The following is a 27,829-nucleotide window of genomic DNA, read 5'->3' on the forward strand; positions in this document are numbered from 1 at the left end:
GAGAACCAAATGAAAATTCTAGAATTGAAATATACTGTCTGGAAAAAAATAAATCACTGGATGAACAATAGCAGATTTCAAATGCCAAGAGATCAGAGAGCTTGAAGAATGACAGGAAACTATCTAAAATGAAGCACGATGTTAAAAATGGAAATAAACAAAAAGAATAGAGCTTTAGTGATCTGTGGGACAACATAAAATAGGTTACCATACATGCAGTTAGGATCCCCTAAAAGACAGATTGGGTAAGAAGAAATATCTGAGCAAAAAATAATCAGTAATCTTCCATAAAATTGTATCAAAATACATTTTAACTATTTAAATTCAAGGGTCTTAATGAATCCCAAACAGAAAAAAAGAAAAATCATACCTAATGATATAATATTAAAAATGCTAAAATAAAAAAGTCTAAAAGCAGCCAGAAGGAAAAAAACACATTACATACAGAGGAACAGTAAGAATAACAGGTGTTTATTAGCAATAATACAGGCAAGAAGGCAATATAAAAACATCTCTAAACTACCAACATTTTTAAAACCAGCTTCCAGCTATAATTGTATATCCAACAAAAATATTCTTACAAAATAAAGGTGATATTGAGATGTTTTCAGAGTAACAAAACTTTAAAGACTTTAGCACCAGGAGACTTGCAATCTATAGACTTGCATTCTACTAATATTTATTGGAAACATCAGAGAAAGTTCTTCAGGTTGAAGTAAAATACTGTGAGAAGGAAATTTAATATAAAGAGCTCAAGAAAAGACAAACGTGGGTAATCATAAGCAATATTTTTTGTTTCTTAATTTATGAAAAGAGAAGTGACTGCTTAAAGCAAGAACAAAGTGTTCTGGATTTCATAAAATACCTAAAGGTAAAAGACATTAGAGAAATAACACGAAAGACAGGAGAGGGTAAATAGAAAGACAACATTGTAATGTTTTAACATTATTCTTGGAGAAATATAACTTTAAATCAAATAGGCTAACCTGAGTTGAAGCTGTATATTATAATACCTATAACAAGTGCAAAAATATGAAAGGGTGTAATTACTGAACTTAGAGAAAAAATCAAAATACTAACAAGCAAAAACAAAACAAAACAAAATTAATCTTAACAAGGCAAAAGAGAAGGAAGAATAGTTATGAACAGATGGGAGAAATGCAAACAAATAGCAAGACAGTATATATAAACCCAACCTATATAACATATAAACTGACTAAATAATTAAAAGGAATAAACTGACTGGATATGGAAAAAAAGTAAGTTCCATTTCTACAGTCTTTAAAAGCATATTTTACACTTTAAATTTAACATACAAGTATACAGGTTGAAAGAAAAACTGATTAAAATATATAATGGAAACCAGTATCAAGGAAGCTGGAGTGGCTATATAAATGTCAGCAAGGTAGACTTTGATAGATTATTAGCAGAGATCGAGATCATCAAAAGTAAATTCAAAAAGAAGATATAAAAATCCTAAATGTATATACACCTAATAACAGAACTTAAAAATATATGAAGCAGGCCAGGCACAGTGGCTCATGCCTGTAATCCCAGCACTTTGGGAGGCTGAGGCAGGCAGATCACCTGAGGTCAGGAGTTCAAGACCACCCTGGCCAACATGGCGAAACCCCGTCTCTACTGAAAGTACAAAAATTACCTGGGTGTGGTGGCGGGTGCCTGTAATCCCAGCTGCTCAGGAGGCTGAGGCAGGAGAATCACTTGAACTTGGAAGGTGGAGGTTGCAGTGAGCTGAGATTGAGCCACTACACTCCAACCTGGGCAACAAGAGCAAGACTCCATCTCAAAAATAATAATAAATAAATAAAATAAATAAATAAATAAATAAATAAATAAATGTGTGTGTGTGTGTGTGTGTGTGTGTGTGTGTGTGTGTGTATGAAGCAAACACTAGCAAAAGTAAAGGGAGAAACAGCCACATGTACAATTACAATTACGGTTGGAGATTTTAATGTTCCTTCTCTCAGGAGATGATAGATCAAGTAAACAAAGATCAGTAAGGATGTGGAATATTTGAACTGCATGATCAATCAATTTTACCTAAATGATACTTAAAAAGCACTATATTCCACAACCACAAAATATTTATTTTTCTCAGAAGCACATGGAGCACTCACCATGAGATATACTGTATGCTGGTTCATAAAACAAAAACCTTAATAAATTCTAAGTGTCAAATATTATACAGAGTATGTTTTCTGAACATAACTGAATTAGAAACCAACAGTGAAAAGATAGTTGAAAATTAGCAACGTATTTCTAAATAACTCATAGAAGGATAATTTAAAAATATTTTAAATTAAATTATAATATAACTCAATGTACCCAAACTTATGAGATGCAGCTAAAACAGACACTGCTCAGAGGAAAATTGGTCTAATGATCTAAATTTTCACCATGAGAGAGTGAAGAAGAGCAAATTAAACCCACAGTATGCATAGAAGAAAATAAGTGAGAGATCAAATCAGAAACAAAAAGGCAAGCAAAATACAGAAACATCAACAAAATCAAAAAATTTTAAAAAATTATTAAGATAAATAACTACAAGCACAAGCAATGAAAGTAAAAATAGGTACACTGGATTTCATCAACATTAAGAACTTTGTGTAGTTTTTAAAAAGACCTTAAAAGTAGAAAAAAATTGCAAAACATATCTGATAAGGCTTTAATACCTAGAATAAAGAATTCCTATAACTCAACAATAAAAAGTCAACTCAATTAAAAAATAGGCAAGTGGCTTAGATATAAATTTCTCCAAAGAATGTAGAAAAATGGCTAATAAGCACATAAAATGCTCAACATCGTTAGTCACTGGGGAAATGGAAATAAAAACCTCAGTGATCTACAGCATCACACCAAGCAGGATGGCTAAATTCAAAACAATACAAAATAAGTGCTGGCAAGGATATGAAGAAACCGGAACCATCATATTTTTTCTTATGGGAATGAAAAATGGTATAGCTACTGCAGAATACAGTTTGGCAGTTCCTCAAAAGGTAGACATAAAATTACCATAGATCCCAGCAATTCTACTCTAAGAGTTGAGAGCAGGGACATAAGCAGGTATTTGTTCAACGATGTTCATAGCAGCACTATTCACAATAGCTAAAATGTGGAAAGATCTCAAGTGTTTGTTAACATATAAATGGATAAACAAAACGTGTTATACAAAGATAATTTAATATTACTCATCAATGAGAAGAAATAAAGCTTTGATACGTGCTACAACATGGGTGAACCTTGAAAACATTCTGCTAACTGAAACAAATCAGACACAAATTCAAATGTATGATTCTACTTTTATGAAATACCTAAAATAGGCAAATTCCTGGAGACAAAGTACATTAGAGGTTGGCAAAGTCTGAGGGAGAGAGGATGGGAGAATTATTGCTTAGTGACTACAGAGTTTCTGTTTGGGGTGATGAAAAAATTTTGGAAATCACGATGACGGTTATACAACACTGTTTAATGCCACTGAATTGTACACTTAAAAACAGACAAATGGCCAATTTTACAAGGAAGAAATAATACCAAATTTATACACACTCTTTCAGAAAACAGAACTCTTTACAACTCATTGTATGCAGCCAGGATAATCCTGTTAAGAAAACTAAACAAGAAGCTTACAAGAAAAACTTAGACTAATATCCATCATGACCACAGTCATAAAAGTCTTAAAACTTTAGCAAATTGAGCCCAGCAATATATGAAACCTAGTTTTATTCTAAACCTAGGTTAGTTTTATTCTAACCTAGTTTTATTTTAAAACAAATGTAATATACTTTTAAAAAATGAATCATTGTTATTCATCACATTAACAGAATAAGGAAGAAAAACTATCATCTAAGTGGATATGGAAAAAGTATCTTCAAAAATTCAATGCACGTATTATGATAGAAACCCTCAGCAAACTAGAAATTGAGAGGGAATGCTCTTAACTTAATAAAAGTTAGCAAAATATTTAATGGTAAATGATAAGCAGCTGTTAGTATAATACTTCAGGGTAAATGACTAAATGCTTTCCCCTTAAGATTGGGGGAAAAGGCATGAATATCCACTTTTTGCCACTTCTATTCAACAATGTATTAGAGGTTCTGTCTGGCACAATGAGGTAAGAAAAAGAATTAGCATTCAGTTTGAAAAGGAAGAGGTGGCCGGGTGCGGTGGCTCATGCCTGTAATCCCAGCACTTTGGGAGGCCAAGGCAGGCGGATCACCTGAGGTCAGGAGTTTGAGACTAGCCTGGCCAACATGGCGAAACTCCGTCTCTACTAAAAATACAAAAATCAGCCGGGCGTGGTGGCAAGCGCCTATAATCCCAGCTACTTGGGAGGCTGAGGCGAGTGAATCACTTGAACCTGGAAAGTGGTGGTTGCAGTGAGCTGAGATTGCACCACTGCACTCCAGCCTGGGTGACAGAGCGAGACTCCCTCTCAAAAAAAAAAAAAAAAGAAGAAAAGAAAGAGGTAAACTGTCTTTATTCAAAGACAACACAACTATGATTTGTCCATTACAAGTTCTAAGATATTTATTTAAAATGTGTAAGTAAATTTAGCAAGGTAGAAGGATACAATCAATATGCAAAAATAAATTGTATTTCCAAATATTAGAAATTCAGATAAAATACAATACTGTTGACAAGAACAAAAAATGAAACATTTAGAGATAAACTTAATAGAGTATGTGTAAGCATCATATTGTGAGAGAAGGAAAAAAAAATCTACATAAATGCAGAGATATACCATGTTCATGGCTTAGAATATTCAGTATTATTAAGATGTCAGTTTTCCTCAAATTGATTTATAAATTCAGCACAATTCTAACAAAAATCTCAACAGGCTCCTATGTAGAGTTCGACAAGCTGATTCTAAAATTTACATAAAAATGCAAAGAACCCAGAGTAACCAAAACAATAATACAGTAGAAATACAAAGTTCAGCCAGGTCTGTAATCCCAGCAGGTCTGTAATCCCAGCACTTTGGGAGGCTGAGATGGATGGATCACCTGAGGTCAGGAGTTCGAGACCAGCCTGACCAACATGGAGAAACCCTTTCTCCACTAAAAATACAAAATTAGTCAGGCGTGGTGGCACATGCCTGTAATCCCAGCTACCGGCTCAGGCAGAATTGCTTGAACCTGGGAGGTGGAGGTTGCGGTGAACTGAGATCGTGCCACTGCAATCCAGCCTGGGCAACAAGAGCGAAACTCCGTCTCAAAAAAACCAAAACAACAACAACAAAAAACAAAGTTGGAGGACTCGCACTACTTTATCATTAAGTTACAGCTATTAAGACACTGTGGCATTGTAATAAGGATAGATAAATCCATCAATAAAATAAATAGAAAATTAAAAAATAGAACCACACTTAAATGGTCAATTGATTATTCAAGGAAGAACCAAAAAAATTCAATAAGAATATGAAAATCTATTCATCACATAGTATTGCAAAAACTGAGTGTTAATACTGAACTTACATTCCAGCTTTATACCACACAAAAGTTAATTCAGAGTGAATTAAAGATCCTGAGATAAAAAGATAAAATCTTACAGCTGCTTGAAAGCAACACAAAAATATTTTTGTATCCTTTGAGTAAGCAAAGATTTCTTAGAATACGAAAAGCACTAACCAGTTAAGATTAATAAATTCATTAAATTAAAAACTTCTATTCCTCAAAAATCATCAAGAAAATTGATGAGAGGCAAACTATCTCTATATCTCAAAATATTTATATCTAGAATGTATAAACTCTAGAATTCAATAATAGAAGTCAAAAATAGGCAGCAGATTCATAGAGCAATTTCAGAAGAGAATATTAATAAAAGCCATGGGAAAAATATATATGTATATGTATACACATATATATATCTTGATAGGGACATTGCATGTATGTGTACATATGTCAAAATTTATTAAACTCTATGTAAGATCTGCACATTTGCTATGTGCTTATTATGCCTTGATTCAAAAAATAATGCTCCATGTGCTTGGTTTAGGAGGAATAGTTTAGGAAAACATATGCTATTTGAGGAGCACATTAATTATCAATATTGGGTTTGACCATATGGGGAAGACCAACATATTTCTTTCTGGGACCAAAAGTATAGCTGCCTTACTTTAGATGGTATGTAGAAAATAACTTCAAAAGAAGTTGCTCCTTTTCCACACAAATCTGGGAAAGCACAAAAGAGACCTGCTGTCCTTACTTACAATGATGTTTATTTATAGCTCCCATCATATTGGATGAGATTTTTCCTGGAAATCCCACTGTTATGGGAAATGCCTCATGGGAAGCACTGTGGTTCATAAAGTAACCTCACATTTCTTGAAGTAGACTGAGGGTCTCTTGTTCTTCCATGTGGTAATTGGTCTGATTTCAATGAAGACTTCAGTGGTCATGTAGGATTTGAAAACACTTGGTTTTATTAAAAGGCAAAGAAAAAAAAAAAAAGAAAAACGAAAAACCAAAGCTTTTTAACAAAACAAAAAATTTGTTTCTTACAAAACAAAATTAAGCTTTTAAACAAAGCTTAAACATAAGACCTACTCAGAATCTTTAATATGCAAATGTTCAAGGTAACTCTTCAAAAGTAGAAATACATTGGGAACACTTTTTAAACCTACTTTAGCATGGAATCATTTATTCACTAAAAATATCAGCAGAAAAGAGTTTCATGGAAAATAAGTTTGGTGGGCAAATTTAAATCTAAAATAGCCATGGATTTCTAGTAATTGCCATTACATGTTCAAAGCATATATAATGCTCCTGAATTAAAAAATTGTTTCTGGCAGGCTGAGGCAGACAGATCATGAGGTCAGGAGATCGAGACCATCCTGGCTAACACGGTGAAACCCCGTCTCTACTAAAAATACAAAAAATTAGCTGGTATGGTGGCAGGTGCCTGTAGTTCCAGCTAGTCGGGAGGCTGAGGCAGCAGAACGGCATGAACCCGGGAGGCGGAGCTTGCGGTGAGCCAGATCATGCCACTGCACTCCAGCCTGGGCAACAGAGCGAGATGTTGTCTCAAAAAAAAAAAAAAAAAAAAAAACTGCTTCTGTGGATACTACTTACTATTCAATTTAAGGACTTAATTTAACTGAGAGCTGAAATCTTTAAACAAATTATTGATTCATCCTAATAAAGATTTTTGAGATTGCAAAGCAATAAACTATATCCTAATTAATTTTTAACAATTCATTTTGATGACCAGAGGCTGACTATGGGTTTTCTAGCATTCTCTTTCAGATATCTAATCTAATGGCACAATCAAATAAACAACTGGTTAGTCTACAAACTGAAGTGTCAAGAGAGATAACTCTTCAATTTGTTGATTCATTGGTCAGTTGATAAGCCTAAAATCATTATACTTTTCATACAAGCTCTTCAACAGAAAGCTCCCAAATCCATACTTTCTCTTCTCTGCCAAGTAACTCCAAAACAGTGTGCTGAAATAATATTTTACCAGGGGATTCTCCAACAAATGTCATAGTCATTTGCTTCTACAATTTTTTTTTTTTTCCCGAGGACAACTCTCACTAAATGATCTCTACCCTCCCATCCCCTCTCTGTATATGGATAATAAGAGGGTTCTCAGCAATTAGCAGAGTTCCAGTAAAAATATTTCCCCCAGCTATAATGTAGCAATGGCTAGAGAAAGTAGGGGAAATATTTTCCCTATCTACTTTAATAAGTGCACATCCAAGTAGGGACATGTAGGGTATTGGCTCAGGAATGCCCCAGGCTCAGCATCCATCTTTCTGCTCTTTTGCCACTTCCAGACTGACAGCTAAATTACTGCACAGAAAAGGTTTCTGTGGGCTGTAACCATAATGCTGCCACTGAAACTAGTTTGTTGGCTAAAGGATAAACAGAGATTGAAGGACAATTTTTATTAACCGAGAAAGATGGGGTATAGGAAAGCAGAGCTGGATCTGCATGGAAAAATAAGCTCAGCAAACTTGAGGACAAAATGCAAGCAGACACACTCTAATTGTGTTGTAATTTTTTTTGTTACGTGTCAGGAGCACTTGCTAAATTACTGGAAGATCCCCCACATCTGCATCTTAGACTGTGTTACATATTCTCTGTGCCTGATGGCTAAGCATAGAGGATGGTTTTACCTGTAAATATAATTTAAATTTGAGCAATAAAGAGAGGGAGTTAACAGTTTTTCAAAACTGAATTGACACATTATTTTCAGGAAAATTAACTTTCTTTGCTAAGATGTCCTGAAACTATAGGACTGGGAACCAAGATTGAGAAATGTGAGGAAAATCAAGTTCACATTTCCTAAATTATTTGCCAAATACGTGCAAGTCACTGCGCTACATATGTACGAAAAGAGTCCTGGCCCCAGTGACTATAGCTCAGATTAAGCAGAAGACAGACATATTCAACCATATACCAGGTTGCAAAAGTGAGGCTGGTAGGACTCACATTTTCCTTGGTATCTATTTCATCTCCATTTGTCAGTGGTACAGTATGAGTGCGGTATACATAGTAAGTAGTAAGTCTTTGATATACATTTCTTCAAGAAATAAACTAATTTTTTTTATAGAAAGGAGAAAGTCACAACAGTCATTAAAAAAAGCTACAGATATGTAACTTGGTAGGTTTTGAAGGGTGAAACACTTACTCCCAGTCAGAAGGGTCAAAGATAACTATGCAGATATGGCATGTGATTTAGGCCTTACGTAGATTGACAGAGACACTGAGGGAGAGCAAATAACAGTGTGAACATAGAAGTGGAGAATTCCTAGGGAGTAACAGCAAATAGCACCAGGATCCTTAATGGTCAGTAGCAACTGTCCAGGATAAAATAAACACACTCGTATCATTCTGATATTCAGTAGGTGATCAGGAAGCAGATGCTATTTTTAGCCACCTGTGTAACTGAAAACCTCCAACTCAGGTCATACTATGACTTGGTAAATAGTTGCGGACAAAGCTATTCTTTTTCAAAATGTCAGAAAAACCCTCACAGGGAGGAAACGCTATTCCTTTGTGTGTTACTAGTTTTCCATTGTGATAAATTATGAATTGAAAACATACGCTTTAATTTGATCCCTGGTTTATGTTAGAATTGCCACTAACTAGATCCATAATTTGATCCAGATTCTGCTCAGTGTCTGGCACATTACCTGACACGTAGTAGGTGCTTGAGAAATATTTGTCCAATGAATGAATAACAGAAGTCAAGATTGTGTCATGTACTGAGGCATAGACTATTTTACAGATGGATAAAAGCATGATTTACCAACTCTAGTCTCATACTTTGACATACTTTCAATTTAAAACTGTGAAATCCAAACACTCTGAATAAGAAAGTCTAATTCACAAGGTAGCTGATGGAAAAAAAAATCACTATTGTTTCCCACTTCTACTTTATACAATGAAATTGTGGTTTCTAACTTATCAAAGCCACTTACAGGCATCCTTATTGTAGCCATGATATTTGTTTCTTTCTCAACATCTACTGTTCCCCTAGGATTTTCACTTACAGGAATTACACGCACATTAATTTCTGCAAAGTAAATTACCGCGTGGTCTTCTAAAGTACTTTGATGAAGTATCCACAGAAAGGGGGTCCAAGGGTCAGATGAGTTTGAGAAATGCTTCATAGTCAGGGCTTACTCTTAGAGGTTTACATTATAAGTCACACATTTAAGGTTCTGAGAAACCCTGCAATCAAGAAACCTAATTAACTGTTAAACCCACTGTTTCTCCAACTGTTACAATCATGGAACCCATTTTGAAAGGCTTTCATTGTCTTGCAGAGCTAACGTTCTGAGGTGCATCCTTAGGACAACATCCTAACATAGAGATTATGAACTGATGCCCTGCATTGAATTTGTGTTTTAAAATTGAGGGATCAAACACATTAAGGCAAAGAAAGGTGGGAGAAATGTCAGCAAGGTCAGTCTGGGAACACAGGGACTGCACTTTCACATAGCATTGGTCTTGCTACCTCCATAATGGTCCTGCTTCCTCTGCTTCATAATAGCTGAGATATTCCCTTTGTATGACTCCCAAATTATTTTAGATGCACACATCACTTGCCTGGCTCCTGCAGATATTTGACTTTGGAATTCTTGCTCTGGGGTGTCTTAATCATTCAATTGTCCCTAATACTCATTTAGGAGAAAAAAAATGACAGTATTCAAAAGGCAGGAAAAAGAGGTCAGTGTAAAATGAAACCCTCCTTGTAGGTAGGTAGAAGCCATTTCTAAGCCTGCTGAATTTCACACAAACAACAGAACTCAGTGAGGTTCCTATATCAGATCGTGGTCTCCAAATGCTATTTGCCCCATTCTTTGCATCTGAAAACCCAAAAGTTCTTAAAATATGGGAATCTTATGGTGTTTCCAACAGTTATCTCTATCAAGTAGTTCATTTGTGCTCCCCCCCCCCAATGGATCTTCCCTCCCAAATGGTATCACTTCTCATTTCTTGTTTTGTCTCTTGAGGCTCACATGCCAGCGACTGGTTGCTTAGCTCGACCATGGGGTTACAGAGCGAACTCTCGCATCTACTAACAAACAGCACTGGGTCTTCATAGCAGATCACCCTCATAAGGCAGTGACTGGCTCTCCAGAACGTGTCCTTATTCCTATTTTCATGCTTACTCTTCTGAGCTGAAATTGTAAACTTCCCAGTTTTAAGATTCAAATTGTTGTTTTCCTAAATTTTAAAATTAAACACATTTTAGTTTGCAGATTTTGAGGCAATGGGAGGACTGAGGCAGAACAGAACACCAGAAGGGACATTTGGCACACTATCATCATGCGGCCTTCTAGCAACAAAGACTAACACAGAAATGATGATTGGTCAAGATAAGAACCACCACAGGGCAAAGGCAACAGACACCATTTTCTGTCTATTTCTCATGTGGATTCTCCAAATAGTGTATGCCATTTGTAGGTAGCATGGTTTGCCTTGAAAATAATAGGTCCCAAAAGCATTTAGATATCACACTGATGGCTTTCAAGCATCTTTGGGAAGCTTTTTTTTTTTTAACCCCAAATATTAGCACATTAAGCATGACAACAGCATGGCAATAATATTAGCACACTGGGCATGTTAAAGTGTCCTACTACTTACTTTATTCTTTATTACTTTGGGCTAAAAGGTGAATTTAAGCAATAGCCTCTCCTTATAAGACCAGAGTTTTATAAGGTTCTCCTCCAAGTATTTTCCAATTTGAATCTTTTACCTTTTTAATCATGCCATTGATCAGCATTCCGTAATTCATTATTATTCTCCTTCCTCTCAGCCAACTGATTATATTGTGACAAGAGAGTATATAATCTTGTGGTCTAGACAGGAAGCAAAAGAACTAAGGTTCCAAAGTAGTAGCTTTTTGTTCATGTTTTTCTCATTTGGCAAGAAGGAGTTTCAAGTAGGAATGCCATACACACAACCAACCAACTCAAATCAGATGGGGCATTTGGATTATCGAGTGTTGGTTTGGGTGTGGAGGGAAAGATATATTACTTCTCTTTCTAGTGTGGTTGTGTTTCTGCAAAGTCTCAGATTAAATCCAAAGTATCATGGCATGTTTATATTTTTAATTTTACAGCCAAAGTAATTGCTTGTGATTATCAAAATCTCCTAGCACCCTGTCTTCCCTGGTATGATTTGGGTTTTGGATCTAAATTTCCTGCTAATTCCTTTCATTCATTCCATAAATATTTATTGAACACCTACTAATGGGCCAATTTCTCTTCTGAACACTGCAGAAGTAGCAGTGATGAGATAAAATTCCTAACTTGCATGAAGCTTACTTTTAAATGGTTTTATTTTTAAGAAGCCCATTAAATCCTTACATTTTAGTGTCTCCATTTTGCACTGGTTTTTGTTTGTGGCACTCAAGACTCAGAAGATGCATGGTAGATGCAGTCTGGTAAATGTCAACGCTGCATCCCAGGGCAAGGGAAGAGCTTGCATGGAATTCATTCTGGCTACGCTTTAAAGGCTAATACCCCGATACCTGGATCCTCCCCTAAAATGTAACAACAAGGCAATAGAGACAACAGTACTAGTACACTGGGCATGCTAAAGTAATAGATGGCCATGGAGTTCATTTAATCATATTCTACAGATGAAATGACTGATGCCTGCAGGGACTAAAAAACCCAAATATACCTTGAGAATATAAGCTCCATAAAAAACAGGCTCTACCTTGAACTTTCCACATAGGGTTGTCATGAGGGTTAAAAGAATGTAAAGCAGTTGGGGATTGTGTCTGGCAAATATTCCTGTGCTATATAAATGGTTTGCTACTATTATTACTAATCACTACTGTATCCTCTGCATTTTGTATATTGTAAGTACTATAATTTTATCTGTTTCTGTAAATAATGGGTGGGGGGAGGTCTTATTTTGATTATTTCATATAACTCCAACAGCACCTAAGAGTCCTTGATACCAGTGATTTCTAGTTAAGTGTTTATTGAACTGAATTAGAAAAGCGTGTTTAAGTCTGTTCAATTAAGACTTCCAACATCTCTTATAGTCACAGTTATGGGTTAAACTACATACGTGCACTCCCTCTTCCCCCTGCCCTCCCAAAGGATAGGTTTAAGACCTACCCCTCTAAATGTGACCTTATTTGGAAACAGGGTTTGATGCAGATGTAATTAATTCAGATGAGAACACTGGAGTAGGGTGGGCCTCTAGTCTAATATGACTAATGTCTTATAATAAGAGCCATGCAAAGATAGAGACACACAGGGAGAACGCCATGTGCTGGTAAAGGCAGAGATTGGAGTAATTGAGTTGCAAGCCAAGGAACCCAATACGTTCCTGCCAAAAAACCAGAAGTTAGGAAGAGCCAAGGAAGGATTCTCCACCACTGGTTTCAGAGAGAGCACGGCCTTGCCTGATACCTTGATTCCAGACTTATAAGCCTCCAGAACAGTCAAGCAACAAATTTCTGTTGTTTTAAGCCACCCAGCTTGTGGCACTTTGTCATGACAGCCCTAGGAAACTACACTCACAATTCAGCCTCACTGTGTAGTTCATATGAGTAATCGGGTCAGATGGGCTCCCCTAATGGAGGCCACACCACAGAATGTACATTTAGTGTCTCAACATTTGTATGTGTGAATATTTGCTACTGAAGGGTCAAGACAGAGTCGACTGTCCCAGCAAAAAGACTGCTCATTCATCTAACTTTCCCTGCCTCCCCCTCCTCTTTCAGATGTGCTTGACATACGCCAGATAAAACGTTGTGACAGTGTATACACAAGGAGCCACAGTACAGTTCCCTCTGAGATTTACAGTGCTCTTGCCTTTACATCCAGGTGGTAGACAGTGAGATGAGGAATTTTTGAGAGAGACATGGGAAGTAAGATCACTCTGGGAAGTTTCCAGAGTTCTCTTGGTGACCTAAGAACTCTATTCTATAGGAAATCATTCCTTGCTTGGGTGGAACGATCCAGCATATAAATTTGGTACGATATATGCCAGTTAATTCAACAAAATGTCAAACTATCTGGGAAAGCCCTTAGAAAAGGTTTACTTTCTGTGTCACCAGGGAACTGAGTGATAGGAAGGAAAGCTCATGAAAATGAGATTTTCTTTAACTTCTGCCTAAAGTGAATAAATCAGTGGGATTTTTCAAGTTCCCTCAGTATCAATGTGTTTATTTCATAAAGCAGGCAAGTATTTATAGACTCCAAAAAAAATAAAAATAAAAATCTTTCTCCTTTCTCCCAGTCCTGCTCTAGCCAAATTGCTTGCTTTCCTCTCTCTCTTCCCTTTCCTTCTTCCTTGCCCTTCTCTTTGCATAGCTATCGGAGAAAAGATTTGTCTGGCAACTGCCCTTACCTTTTAAAAACCATGATGAGTATGGGAGGTCTTGACTTCATGAGTTGTTTTTTTTTTTTTTTTTTTTTTTTTTTAGAGGAAGATTTAGTCTCCCTGCCCTGAACTGGGTTTAGGGTAATTGTGTATCTGCTTGGGGGCTGAATGCAATCTCTAGCCTTTTTCATAAAGTTTATGGCCCTATTGCCCCTTTAAAGGTCTCATGTGGCTGATTGATAGGCTCATTTCTGATACTAACCATAAAGAATTGGCCATCCTGAAGATAAGCCGCTCTTCCCCTGAGCATTACAGGAGGGAAAGGCGGGCCGCCATTATAGATGACGCCTCCATTATAGATGGTGCTTCTTGCCTCAATCAGATTCATCGTTCAGCAGCCCAGGCAGTGCTCTGTGCTGAGGGACTACACCATAGGCCACAGAAGCTCAGTCGAGTCCTTTTAGTTAATGGGTACCTAAGGATTAAAACATCATCATGGACAAGTAGAAGAAAGCACTAGCTAACACCCCATTTCATAACTTTTGTTGATTTTCTTTTGGTGTAATTAACCAGAAAAGAAGTTACCAGACTCACAGAATGTGTAATTTAAGCCTTTTTATTTAATTTAGCTATTCCTCAATATTACCCCCCCTTTCATTTTCTTAGTTTCCTTCTAAATCTATTTCTTGCCTCCTCAAACTATCTTTCAAATATCATGGGAGAAGTATGGTGATTAGTGATTCTTCTCCAGCTTGTGTATTCTACAAACTAAGATAGGTCAAAATGGAACTTGAACTCTTAGAAAAGAGCAAAGGAAGGAGGAAAAGAGAAGCAGATGAAAGGGGAGAGCAGTTGTGGGTGGGGGAGGTACACTTAGAGTGGGAGAGGGGGACAGATTTTTTGAATGTTGAACTTTAATCCTTAAGGTTTTTTTTTTTGTTTTTTGTTTTGTTTTGTTTTGTTTTGTTTGAGACAGAGTCTTGCTCTGTCACCTAGGCTGAAGTGCAATGGTGCAATCTTGTCTCACTGCAACATCCACCTCTCCTGGGTTCAAGTGGTTCTCATGCCTTGGCCCAAGTAGCTGGGATTACAGGTGTATGCCACTGTGTGCAGCTAATTTTTGTATTTTAGTAGAGACAGAGTTTTACCATGCCAGCCAGCCTGGTGTCGAACTCCTGACCTCGAGTGATCCACCTGCCTCAGCTTCCCAAAGTGCTGGGATTACAGGCGTGAGCCACCACACCCGGCCAAGATTTAATTTCCTGGGAGAATGGGAGTTAATTTGTTTCTAGCCAAAAACTGTGACACAGATGTTGCAAAAGAACTGATATAACCTGACAGCCTATAAAGTGCAGGAAGCAAAAAGAGAGAAAGACTAGAAGGCAACGGTGGTGAAAGCATAGGAGGAGAAGTGGGTTTGCAAAGGAAGATTTATTCATTCAAATATTTACTGAACACTTTTTATAGGGTAAGTATGGTACTAGGACTAGGGATAACAGATAACATATAGTCAATGCACATAAGGAATCCACGTTTTAAACAATGGAAACATCAGAACTGTACATCAAATAATTAATGAAACATTAAAATGTGACAAAAGGCATGTAGAAATGTTGCTAACACCTCTACATCCACTCCAGTCTGGTTTCTTTCCTGCATCACATCATAAAACAGCTCTTGTCAATGTCTGAACCAATGGACCACTTCCTCCGTCTTGAAGCATTCTTTCCTCATGCTCTCTGTGTATCATATTCTCTAGTTTTCCAACTACTTCTCTGCATCTTTTCAATCTCTTTTGCAAGCTCATTTATTTAAATGTGATTTCATTAAAGTCGGGCCCCATGCTCACTTTCGTTTTTCATACTCTCTTGGGCAGTATCATTCAACCTCTGGCTTCAATTGCCTTTAGTAGGACAAGGGCACTCAAATGACCTCTCCAGGCAGGCTTCCCTCTCTACAACCATGTGTCCACCCATGATCAGCCATATCCTTGCGCTTGGGCCCCTTCTCAATGAGTGTACGTCAGTCTACATCTGCCAGTTAGGATCTATGCATTTCGCAGCTATATGCTTTCAGTGGTTAACATGGTACCAGCATGCAGTAGTAGTTCCCTGCTTACTTCACTGCTGACTGGAACTGAGGCAGGGCTTTGGAGAAGAATGCACAGTACCACTCCCCAGAAGGGGAGGCTGGGTCATTCTGCTTCAGCACTGTGAATACGTGACCAGACCGGTGAGCCAAGATATAGGAGAACAGCTTTTCAGATGATAACTTATTACATGAGGCTTACCTAAGATGAGGACAAAGGAGTATAATATGGCAATTAACAAAGATAATTTTTATTTTATTTTTCTGGGTTTTTTTTTTTGTATTTTTGGAATTTTCTACAATGTTTACATACTATTTTTGTAATTGGAGATTTTTTCAAAAATGTAAACTTCTTTGGAAATCTGCCTGATGATAGGGTAAGAGAGAGAAAGATATGTGCATGTGTGTGTGCATGTGTGTGTACATATGCATATGCACATATACACTCAGAGTCAGGAGAGTAAAATGTCAAAGGTGACTGACATAGGAGTAGGAGTTCTAGAAGTTGAAACTCCTGGATTTGCCCAAATTGCCTTTATTCCTAAGTAACGTTTAGGTAAGAATAGGGAACAGATTATTAACTCAAATGACCTGTTACTCTTGATTTTCAAGTATTAAAAACAGAAAAATATTTATGGATAATAAATTTGATAGTAACATGTGCTCTCCTGAATTTTAACTCAGTCCATAATCTTTACTGATGAGTATAGACACTGACATTCTAGTCACCCAATTCAAGTCATCAAAATAAACAACCTTTTATGAAAATGAAAACTGAATATTACATTGGAGAAATGGAAAGCACGTTTTATCAAAGGCAATTTGTTTATGATCTGACAGCCTTGAAAAATACAAGGAAATTATTTGTCTCTCACATTAAAATGAAAGGGCAGCAGCTTCTTTAGACACCACAGTAATAAGGGAATCTTGGGGTATTTAGAAAAAAAAATCTGTTTATTCTACATGCTGAATATTCTATCTAAATTCATCTTCTTTGCATTTGCTGAAATAAAATTGCACATTTCTGCACTAGTTAAAGAAAGCAATACCACTTTCTTTAAAAATATATTCATTTTTGGTAAAAGAGAGTCATCCACAGAAAGCAATACCACTTTCTTTAAAAATATATTCATTCTTGGTAAAAGAGAGTCATCCACAGAACAACCACAAAGGTCATCAAAGTGTTAAAATCACAAGATACACCAGGTAACAGTGGCTTCCTTCTCCATCAGAATCAGAGCCAATGGCCACCATTGCCTTCCTTCTATGCGTGAGCCCTCTGACATCATTCTTCATGTGTGTGACCCATAACCTGGGTTAGTGTAGAGCATTTGCATTCCAGATTCTCAGATATGGTACGAAGTGTCATCCAACTACACATTTATTTGAAGGACTTTTAGTCTCTGCTCTCTGTGATAAGAAAAAGAGTCATGAATTCTGTTCATACTTTGGGTGGAACAATCGTATCTTTATCTTGGTTAGCGTTTTTAAATGATCACATATATAGCAACAGAAGACTTTACTAGAATATGTGGCACATCTAGCGAAAACACTTTTACAGTGCTTGAATCAGTATCACACTATCAGAACTGTAGTCACTGCTGCTTGTATACTTCAAAGATTCATTTATTCCATTAAAAAAGTTTAAAATTATCCTCTACCAAAACATCTTCAGATTTTTCAATGCACTGTCTAGAGGAAAAGCAGAGTTAGTAACCTGATAGTTTTTAACACTAATATTGCAGAGAGCTTGAGTTTTACTAAAGTGATATAGTGATATTTCTTCCTACTTGATATAGGAAGAAATGATATACAAAACAGGAGAATCTCAGGTTGTTTGCAAGGAGTTTTAATAACTAAGGTAATAACGATTTTTTAAAAAATTCCACAATATTGTAGAAGTGACCCCAAAAACTGAAAAAACAAATGAAGTTCTAGAGTAGGGTTTCAAAGGAAGCAGACTTAACCAATCTAAAAGTCCCGAGGTGTGCCAGGTAATAGTGACTTCCTTCTCCATCAGGATCAGAGCCAATAGCCATCATTGCCTTACTCCTCTGCATGAGCTCTCTGACATCATTCTCCGTGTGCGTGGCCCACATAAGCTGGGTTAGTGTAGGGCATTTGCATCCCAGATTCTTTGCTTTCTTCCTGTTCAACTAAATGAACCTCATGGATTATGACATTTGATCACTACCCTTTGTATCTAACAGCATCAATGAGTAGAACGCTTCTGAGGCCTGGGAAAGCTGACCCATATGGGATTAGTCTGGAATTCAGATTGTGGGGCTCTGAGTCTAGTGGAATAGAGAGACACAGAGCTCTGTTATTTTCTAGCTACATGGTCTCAGAACGTTACTTTCCTAAAAATATAATTTGAAAAAACCGCACTTCCTTCTAGTATTATTAACTCCCTGTTTTCCCTACCTACATTTCACAATAGCACTGGGTGAAGTTGACCCCTTTCATGGATGTTTTTTCCACCCTCTTGGGATAATTAGCTACATGAACCATAAATGTCTTTTGGTAATACTGTAAGAAAGTTTCAGTGAGCACTAAGCAGGAGTTCTTTTTTGGATAACTTACAACTGTATGTGAAAAAGACATTTAAAAATGCTATTTTTGATTGCTGATGTCATGGACATTGGCAAGAATATTGAAGCTGTATATCAAAAAGATATTTTGGGGATAAATCAGCATAAGAATAAAATAGAGCGCTCATAAAATTGAGAGATCTCTTTTGTATCAAAGTATATTTATGAGATAATATTTCAACTGAAATGGAGAAAAAATGGAAATCTATTGCCATTATATTACTATTTTGTTGAGATGGCAATCTTATAATGAAATCTAAAATTCCAGTTCTCATATCCTAAAGTGGATGCCTGCTTGCTTTAATCTTGGTTATCAGTATATCACTAAAGCAATCATCAAAATTAGCTTTGGCGTTTTTACAATAAGGCAAGCTAGGTTCTATCTACCCACTGCCCCGCATCTTCCTTAACTTTTGTAATCCCTTCTCTGTCTCTATGGCTGCCCTGAGAATAAAAGTTCAAAAATATTCAACTGCAATCAGAAATGAAGAGATCATTTGAATCTGGCATTTGGTAAAGTCTTCCCTGAGTCTTGGTAAGTCACAAAGTCCTGCTTAATTCTATCTGGCTCTCCTAAACCACAACTTCTGAGACTCTTAGTGATATGGAGTAAGAGGAGCTAACAGTGCTTTTCTTATCTCGAAACTGAGTCTGAAAATATAACCCGTGGTAACCCTGTGCAAGACCCTAACATCCCAAGGTCTGTTTCCTCATTTTTAACAAAAAATAAAAATACAAATTATCTCAAACTACAAGGCCTACAGACCCCTTTGAACCTCAAGATTTTATGACTGTGGTAGTCTTTAAGTTGTTTCTTAAACTTTAGTTAGTCAGATTCCACCGGCATACATTTTGCCCTGTTGGAAGCATTTTTCACGCACATTTATTTCATGTTTTTTTGTTTTTTACTATATGTGCATTTAAAAATTGACAAATTATGACACTGCCATAAATACTAAATTGGCTTCACTTACTTTAAATAGAAGGTAGCCCATAAAAAGAAATAGGATGGAAAGCAAACAATGTAATTGAGTTCAAGTTAGATGGCGCGGCTTGAGGAAAGCTCTGGGTCTCAAATCTGATCTCTCTCAGTTACAAAGAGATACAGAAGACATAACACCTTCAAACCACTTTTCTTATCAAGAGAATCAGAAGTTTTAAAGCAGAATTGAGAGGGGAATAAAATAATTTCCTCAAAATGCAATTTGTATGATTTAAATCATTGCAGGTACCACCATTGGTATAGGTTCTATTATATTCGCCGGGAAAACTTCTGTGGCTATTCAAAAGGTAGTGTTACATCTTTAGTCACAACTCCAGACAACTGAAGCACTGATACCCTTTATTATTCCTTGTCTCTAAGAAGCATCTCAGAAGTTGTCCTAAGTTACACAGTTCTCATCTGAAAAGTCAAAAGAGAGTTTCACCAACTCTGAGTTGTATGACTCAAGTTTCATCATTCCTAGTTTTGAACATGTGCATTAAAAAAAAAAACCCTTTGAGACATGATTCACATACTCTAAAATTCACCTATTTAAAATGTACAATTGAATGATTCCCATATATTCACAGAATTTTGCAACTATCACAATGGTCTAATTTGATAACATTTTTATTTTCCCCAAAAAGCAATCCTACACTTATTAGCAATAACTCCCCATCTCACCTCTACTGGCCCCAAACATAGGCAACCAATAAGCTACTTTCTGTCTCTAAACATTTGCATATTCCGGACATTTCTTGTAGATGTGGAATCAGACAATATGTGTTCTTTTGCACTGGCTTCTTTCACTTAGCATAGTGTTCTCAAGGTTTATCCAGGTTATAGCACGTATCAATACTTATATTTCATTATGTTGACATATCATGATTTCAGCAGGCTTTTATTTTCTGTTATAATGCACAGTGAGCATTTTCAACATGTATCATGTGAACTTAAGTCATCTTGTAGAATATTTTCTGAGAAGTGAGACAATTGGGTTACAGAATGTCTGTAATTAAAATTTTAATAGATATTGGCCAATTTTATGCTAGAAAAAGTTATTTCATGCTATAGTCCCACCTACAAGGAATAAGAGTAGAGATTTCCTATAGCTTTGCCATTGCTGGCTGTTATCAAGGCTACATTTTGTCAATAAAAGGCAAAACACAAAATACAGCTTTTATATGTATTTAAATATTAGTGTGCTTGAACACTTTTTTCATTTTCTTCATTGGCCATTGCTATCTCTTCTGAGAATATCCAGTTCATGTAATCTATTTTCCCACCGAATTATTTATATTATTTTAATGGATTTATTGATATAAACACATTCCATTTTCATTTACAAAAATGCTTTAGCTTCATTTACCTTTTGCCATAAAGATATTTTATACTTCTATATTCTTGTTTCCCATCATTGATTCTTGATTCTACTATTATTTTCTCAAGTTGAAAACCACTTTTATTCTATATTAAATTTCAATATTTAGAGTTTTTCCAGATGTGCTGTTCTATTGATTTCACTCTTTACTCTTATGCCAGTGCCAAACTGTTTTAATTACTTAAACTTTAGTAGAGTATATGCTGTGTTATTAAGTTGGGTAAGTTCTTTTTTCAAAAATTCATATACTTATTCTAAGAAATGAACATTAACTTGAATCACTTTTTCCCTCTAAATTGTAAACCATCGTCATTATTAATACTTAACTAGTATAAAACACCTTTCTCTCCAAAATATAAAATTTAGTGGATCAATATATTGGTATTAAACTGCAACAATAAATTAGAATTATTCCAGCTTACATTTAAGTTTAGATAAAAGCGGCTAGCTCTGAATAAAAAGCAACAGCAAAACAAAATACCAAGAAAGCTGTCTGTGTTCAAATCTTAAAGTACTCAACGGAATGTATAACTACACCAAGCAGAGAAGAAAACAAAGTTACAAAATCATAAAAAATACATTAAGTTCAAAATCAATTAGAGAAAAGCAATTAAGTTATTTGGAACTGCTATAGATTGAACTTACCCAGTAGATACACTGGAAGATTAAATAAAAATATGATTATAATAAGAGAAATTTATAGTTAAGCCGCATCACATCAATTCCTTATTTTCTCCTAGTACACTTGGATATGTTTACCTTTGCTATTATTTGTATGTACATATTTATCTTTCCCCCAAAATATAATGAAGGAAATGATGAATAAATGAAATTTTATTTTCACTGTAATTAGATTTTCCCTCTAAAAAGTCTTCTATCTTTTTTGAAATCACTATGAAATAAACTATAATGTTTCCCTTATTGCAAAAGTTCCAGGCCAAGTATGTTAATCCTTTCTCAGGAAATCTCAGGACCATTCTGGTAATAGTTATGTCTACACAACCTTTGCCAACAGTTTGAAACACGACTTTTAAGGGGATCCATATGATGTACGTCTTTGACTTGTTGAGACACAGTAAATTTGGCCACTTCTTCCTTATTCAAATGCTTCATCTATGTGAGTACATAAATTCTGCTTTTACCCCATCCCAAAAGAAAGAGAATTTTCTTACCTACTAACAGATAAATTACATAAATTATTTCACTTAATCTTCAAAACAACCCTGCAATCTGGGTATCAGTACTCACACTCTGCTCATGAAGCCTGCGAGTCTACCTACCTTCACCAAGGTCATGGCTAACACTGGAAACTCAAATCCAGTTCCTGCCATCTACATCTATGATAAACACTGTATTTCTCCTTCAGCTTCATTGTTTTCTAAATCAACTTAATTTTTTTCCTTCTGTATTTCAAGAATTAGCAAACTACAATCTGCAGGACAAATGTTGCCTGCTGTTAGTGGAATGTAGTCACACCACTTGTTTACATATTGACCAGAGCTGTTTTTGCAACCCAACAGCAGGGTTGAGTATGTGACAGAAGCTGTAGGGTCCACAAAGCCTAAGTATTCACTATCTAGCCCCCTATAGTTTGCAACCCTCTGCTGTATACTATCCAAGTGTTAGAGAGAAAATAAGACATTGTGTCTCTACAAAATATACATAAAAGAACAATTTGTAGAACCATTTTTATGTATGATTCCACTTTTTGAAAAAATAAAAATAATGGTTTTTATGTGTATATAATAAGTACTTTCAAAATTCATATGCCAAACTGCAGTTATATATGAAGTGCTAGATTATGGAGAACTTCCATGTTTTTCAAAATATTTGTTCGAATGTATTTACTTTTTCTTTCATTACTTACCAGGTATGGGTCTCAGGGAAAGTTACTTCATCTCCGCAGTACTCTGTTTTATCTGTAAAATAAGTGGCTGGATAAGACAGTCTTCCAAATCCTGTTCAATTCTAACATTCTATCACTGTATTTAACACTGCTACCCAATTTTCTTATATAATTTAATTTTGATAACTATTTTAATAGGGAAAGATATTTGCCAGGGATCCCAAACTTAAGATTTTCCATTTACCATTTCTAGTAGAATGTCATTTTCACCGACAACTCACTTCTTTCAGATTCTGTCAAGGTAAACTCTTTCAAGAGAAAAGTCACAGGCATTCTAAGGTACTACCATATTTACCAACCTAAGAATATATTTCTCATCAGAGATTGCAGCAAACTCTGATTTGTGGGGGACAAAGAATTCTCTGCCCTGATTTTGCTTGCTTTTATTTAAATAGGAGCTTTTGTTGTTCCCATTCTATTACTTGTATTCTCTTGTAATTTGTTGATTTGCTTTTGTAAACAGCATCACCTTGAACTTTGTCTCCACAATGCTCATATCCTAGAAGCTCCCATTTCCTCTAAATTTGATTTTGTTTCTAGTTTTATTTTTAAAGCAGCATTACAAATCTTAAAGCATCATTAAATATGTATTCTAATTTCACATGAAATATAAAGTACAGAACATGGTTTTTTAGTCATTTTATGACTACTAAAATGACAAAAGTTAAAAATCAAAACAAGTACCTAGTAAAAGTGAGGTATGGTGAGAGTGGACATGTCTCCAGCTAGTGGAAGTCTGTATCAGTATGGTTTTTTTTTTCAGGGGATATTTTTCATCATATATCCAAAGACTCAGGAGTTTAACCAAGCAATTTTACTTTTAGGAATGTGCCCTGAGGAAATAATTAAAAGCAAGGAAAGAGATAGGCATCCAAGTATTTATAAAAATGAAAAACTGAAAACAAATGTACATAAATAGTGCCTTAGGTTAACTCACTGAGATGCAACAATGTAATTAAATACTATGCGGCCACTAAAATTATAGTATAAAAAATGTAAAATATTATGGGAAAAGTCTCGTTCCAAAATGTGGAAAATGGTTGTAAAATAATGTGTATAGTTAGATTTCTTGTACTAATGCACATGTATAAATATTTATGCATGTGTTAGAAAGTGACTGGGATACTGGCCAAGACGTTAATACTGGTTATCTCTTGGTGGTAGAATTACGGGTAAAAATTTCTTTGGAGTTTTTTGTAACTTTCAAGTTTTCTACATTGATTGCATATGTTATTACCATAAGAATTATTTAGAAGCTATAAATTACAAATATAAAAATTTTCAAATGTCTAGATTATATTCACTCATAGGGACCTATCAAACCTAGATAGAACCAATCATTTTACTAATTCAAAAATCATGTCATTTTAATGGAATCCAACAAATTTTTGATCAATTGCATAACCAATTGGTTGGTTTTTGTTTATATAGGAGAAAATTAAATTAGTAATAATGAACAATAAAGAAAATAATACAATAAGATCATCTACCCCACTCATGCCCCTCTTATTCTTATCTTAGGACACTGGGTGTTTTTAATTTCAAAGATTTTACTTTAATAAGTTGTAGTAACTGTACTTATTTGCTTTTTACTTGGTATTGGATATGCCCATCAAAGCTTCATGAAGGCATGGATTATATCTTACTGGTTGATTTAGTACAGATTTCACATTTGTTCAATGGGCAGAGATAAAAGAACATAACTGTGTAAGCTTTATACAATCTGAAAACCGAAAGTCATTAGATTGGTCAGTTCCTTTAACCTATAAAGACCCATGGTTGGCAAAATGTTCCCTGAATTTCACCACTTGGAGTTTATACAACCCAACCACACAAAAGCAAAGCATACTATATCAACATCCCGGATATTTATGAAAATCAAGACCATTAATCTTTATGACTGAGGGAAAGTTAACCTTCTTTACCTATACTGCCATTATTTAATTTTATGCCTTTAAAAGATTACATCTGATAAATCAGCCATAATCACAACTTTGAACTCCAAATATAATTAACCAAATGGCAACCCAGTGCCATTTAGGTGAAAGTTAATGGACAGGAAGTTTATGCTCTAAAGTCAATTTTTATAACCTAAGCAAAGTGGAAGTGCAGTACATAATTCAATATTCATTTGGGCAGTATCAGGAGGGGAATAGTTTAATTCAGGATAAAGAATCAAATATAATGATAATTGTTCAGAAGTATATCTTTGTATCACAATTCTATATACATCATTTTTATTTAAGTAATAATTCAATCTCTTTAAGAGCTCTTTTAGAGGACTTTATAGGTCAAGTTCTAAATATACTTTCGATGGTTAAAAAATTCAATTTATTTTAAAATGATAGTTTAGCTTTCTCAATCATTTGGAATAGTCTTTTTCTAGTAAGTCTGAATGAATAAGGACTCATCATATTCTTAAAATAAAAAAGCAAGCATGAGTATAAATCAAAAGCCAAGAAACTGAAACAAAAGAAGTCCTCTTCATTTTTCCTTTGAAGCTGTTTTCATCCCATAGGGTCCACAAATGAGTAAGCCTTTCCTATGCCAAGTCTTTCAAAGCAAAAATTGGAAGTGGAAAGTTACTCAATTAGCTGGCAAATTCAGTCAGTGAGGCGAGCCAACCTAGATTAATTGAGGCTTTATTTTTGTATCTATTTTTGCTTATGATTTTCCTAAGAGATTAGAATTTAAAATTCAGTCTCAAGGACAAGTATTTTGTTTTGAATTTTAAGTGTGGAGAAATGGCCAGAATACTGAAACCTAACTCTCCTTCTCAAACATAATTTGAAAAATTATGGAGATAATGACAGGTCCCTTAATGATGGAGCATCTTACGTTAAAGTCATAATGGGAACACAAGAATGCTTATTGCAAAAGAATCCTAAGATTCTATTCCTGACTGGCTTATGACTGCCAGCAAGGGCTGGTTTGTGGGTTCAATGCAATAAGCATGGAAGATTCAGCAGAAGTACTTGTACTCTTTAAATAAAACAGTGGGACCATTTAGGCTCAGCCCATAAGCTTCAAGACTGAAAGCTAAGACTTTGAGTAATCTACCCGATTATGGATGATGAATCATGGCAGAAATTCCAAGGTACATGGGAAACATACTGGGGAGTGCCATCATGAAATACAACTTCTGAACATCTAACAGTGAAGGCTCATACACTAACCATATGGTTTACTTCAAGGTTTAGTCATTAGTGCTACAGTCAATCAATTTACACAGACTTTAGGGGAACACTCATCGTTAAAGAATTTTTTCTCTAATGATTCTAAGGAGGGGCAAAGGAAGAATTGTAGCAAGATAGTAGTTTGTCTTTAAGAGACAACATTATATTTTGCTGAATAATTAAAAGAATTCTATCCCCTCAAAATGCTGATGGCAAAACTCTCAAACAAAATAAGGGTTGAATTCTCTTATCATATATACAAGTATGTATATCATATGATACATTGAGATACATACAAGTATATAAATTGGATATGTATTGGATATATACTAAAGATTTCATTATAATGAAACTGCTACTAAGAGGATCTATTGCTCTGGGACAGAGTCCCAACTTTTAAACATGTGGCAAGAATCCAGTCGATTTAAGCACTCTTCTCGTTTTATATTTGCTTTCCGTATTCTAGAAAGTTTTCTGTAATTGTCCAAAACAATATTTATGCACATATTAAGGTCATTTGTTTTAGACAGTCAGTGATAAAAATTGATAGGCTACTGGGCAAATTATGTTCACAAAATATACTTTTGAGCCAGTATTCCTTAAGATTGAATTTTATTGCTTTTAGATGGGAATCTCTCTGGCTTTCCAGAAGCTTTTCTCTCCCCTGCTGCGCTACACCCAGCCATTTGGAAGCTGTCTCTCACCGAGGTTATCTGCTTGGCCTCTGAAGGCAGCTGAGATGGCTACCCTGATCCTGATTTGTTTTCCTAATTTAGGCTGCCTAGTATGTGTTGATTCTCTTTGACCAGCCTGTTACCAGCAGGAAATAGATCTCTTGACCCCCCTGAAACCTCTCCCTGCACATTGGGCTCTGAAACAAGACGACACTAAGAGTTGGGCATGTTTCCCAGCAGGGTAATAGTGAGTTCTTTACTGTTGGGACAGATTGGTTAAATTAAACGTTGTTCCCACAGCATTTAACGATAATTATGGAGTATCTAACATGACTGGTGTGGCAGATGCTGTCAGAGCACTGCCCACATGTCCCCAGATCCCTTTACCATCTTAGAACATGCCAACTCCCCATGCACTTTCACTCCCAACAGCCAGCACCTGTAACTCTTTTTGGAGGTTTGCTGCATAGAGGTGGTTTAAATACACCAGCTTCTGGTTCCTGGTTGTGATGATTCTGGGGTATGCCCTACCCTAATTCTAGAGCCTCTGAGCAGGATCAAACCAAAGTTACTCTCTATGTAACTTTGCTTGCTGCCATCCCTTTATTGGCCTTGTCTTTCTAGTCCCACTCCTCCCCAAGTCTTCCTAATAGCCTTTCCCCCAATCTTCATCGCAAGATCTATTTTCTGTAGAAATCTACTTAAGAGAGCTAGTTTTCCAAATTTGTAAAGAATAAGGATAATGGGTAGCCAACTCTTCCAGAGACCCTGTAGTTTCCATAAAACAAAGTATTATAACTCAAGTTGGAACTTGTGCAAATTATATGTACCATCTCCCTACATATATTGTACTTTCAATTCTTAAGGGCCCTCAGTGCATAAATCAGTTACACAATGATGCTTGTTGTTGACAGCAGAATTATTCATCAAATACATTCATGGTACTTGGCAGGTACTCCATGAGAAGCCAAATTTGCAATAATATTCAAAAATATCTGCTGCTATCAACAAATTATGGGATACCTCACAAGATCAGCTTCATCTTCTTTTTTAATTTACCAAATGACAGGATTAATTTACAAATCCAAATACCAAACCGTGATGTGGTCGCACATTTTAAATTTTGAATAATATTTCTGAAACTTTGACTTTTAATTTGTTACTCTTGAGAATTGCTTTTGAGCAAAAGCAGAATGAATAAACGCTAA

At 35.6% G+C, this 27,829-nt stretch overlaps 1 protein-coding gene across 2 annotated transcripts in view; it reads right to left on the reverse strand.

The window, feature by feature from the left end:
• The window catches only part of LOC105488933 (retinoic acid receptor beta), a 770,293-nt gene that overhangs the window by 515,181 nt on the left and 227,283 nt on the right, over window positions 1-27,829 (reverse strand). For both annotated transcript variants that reach the window (XM_024795091.2, XM_071090810.1), the window contains one exon: window positions 22,733-22,784. The gene's annotated coding sequence lies outside the window, so the exon portion shown is untranslated. The remainder of the gene's footprint in view (window positions 1-22,732; window positions 22,785-27,829) is intronic.

Source organism: Macaca nemestrina, chromosome 2 (assembly GCF_043159975.1).
Source record: "Macaca nemestrina isolate mMacNem1 chromosome 2, mMacNem.hap1, whole genome shotgun sequence".
Classification (NCBI taxonomy): domain Eukaryota; kingdom Metazoa; phylum Chordata; class Mammalia; order Primates; family Cercopithecidae; genus Macaca; species Macaca nemestrina.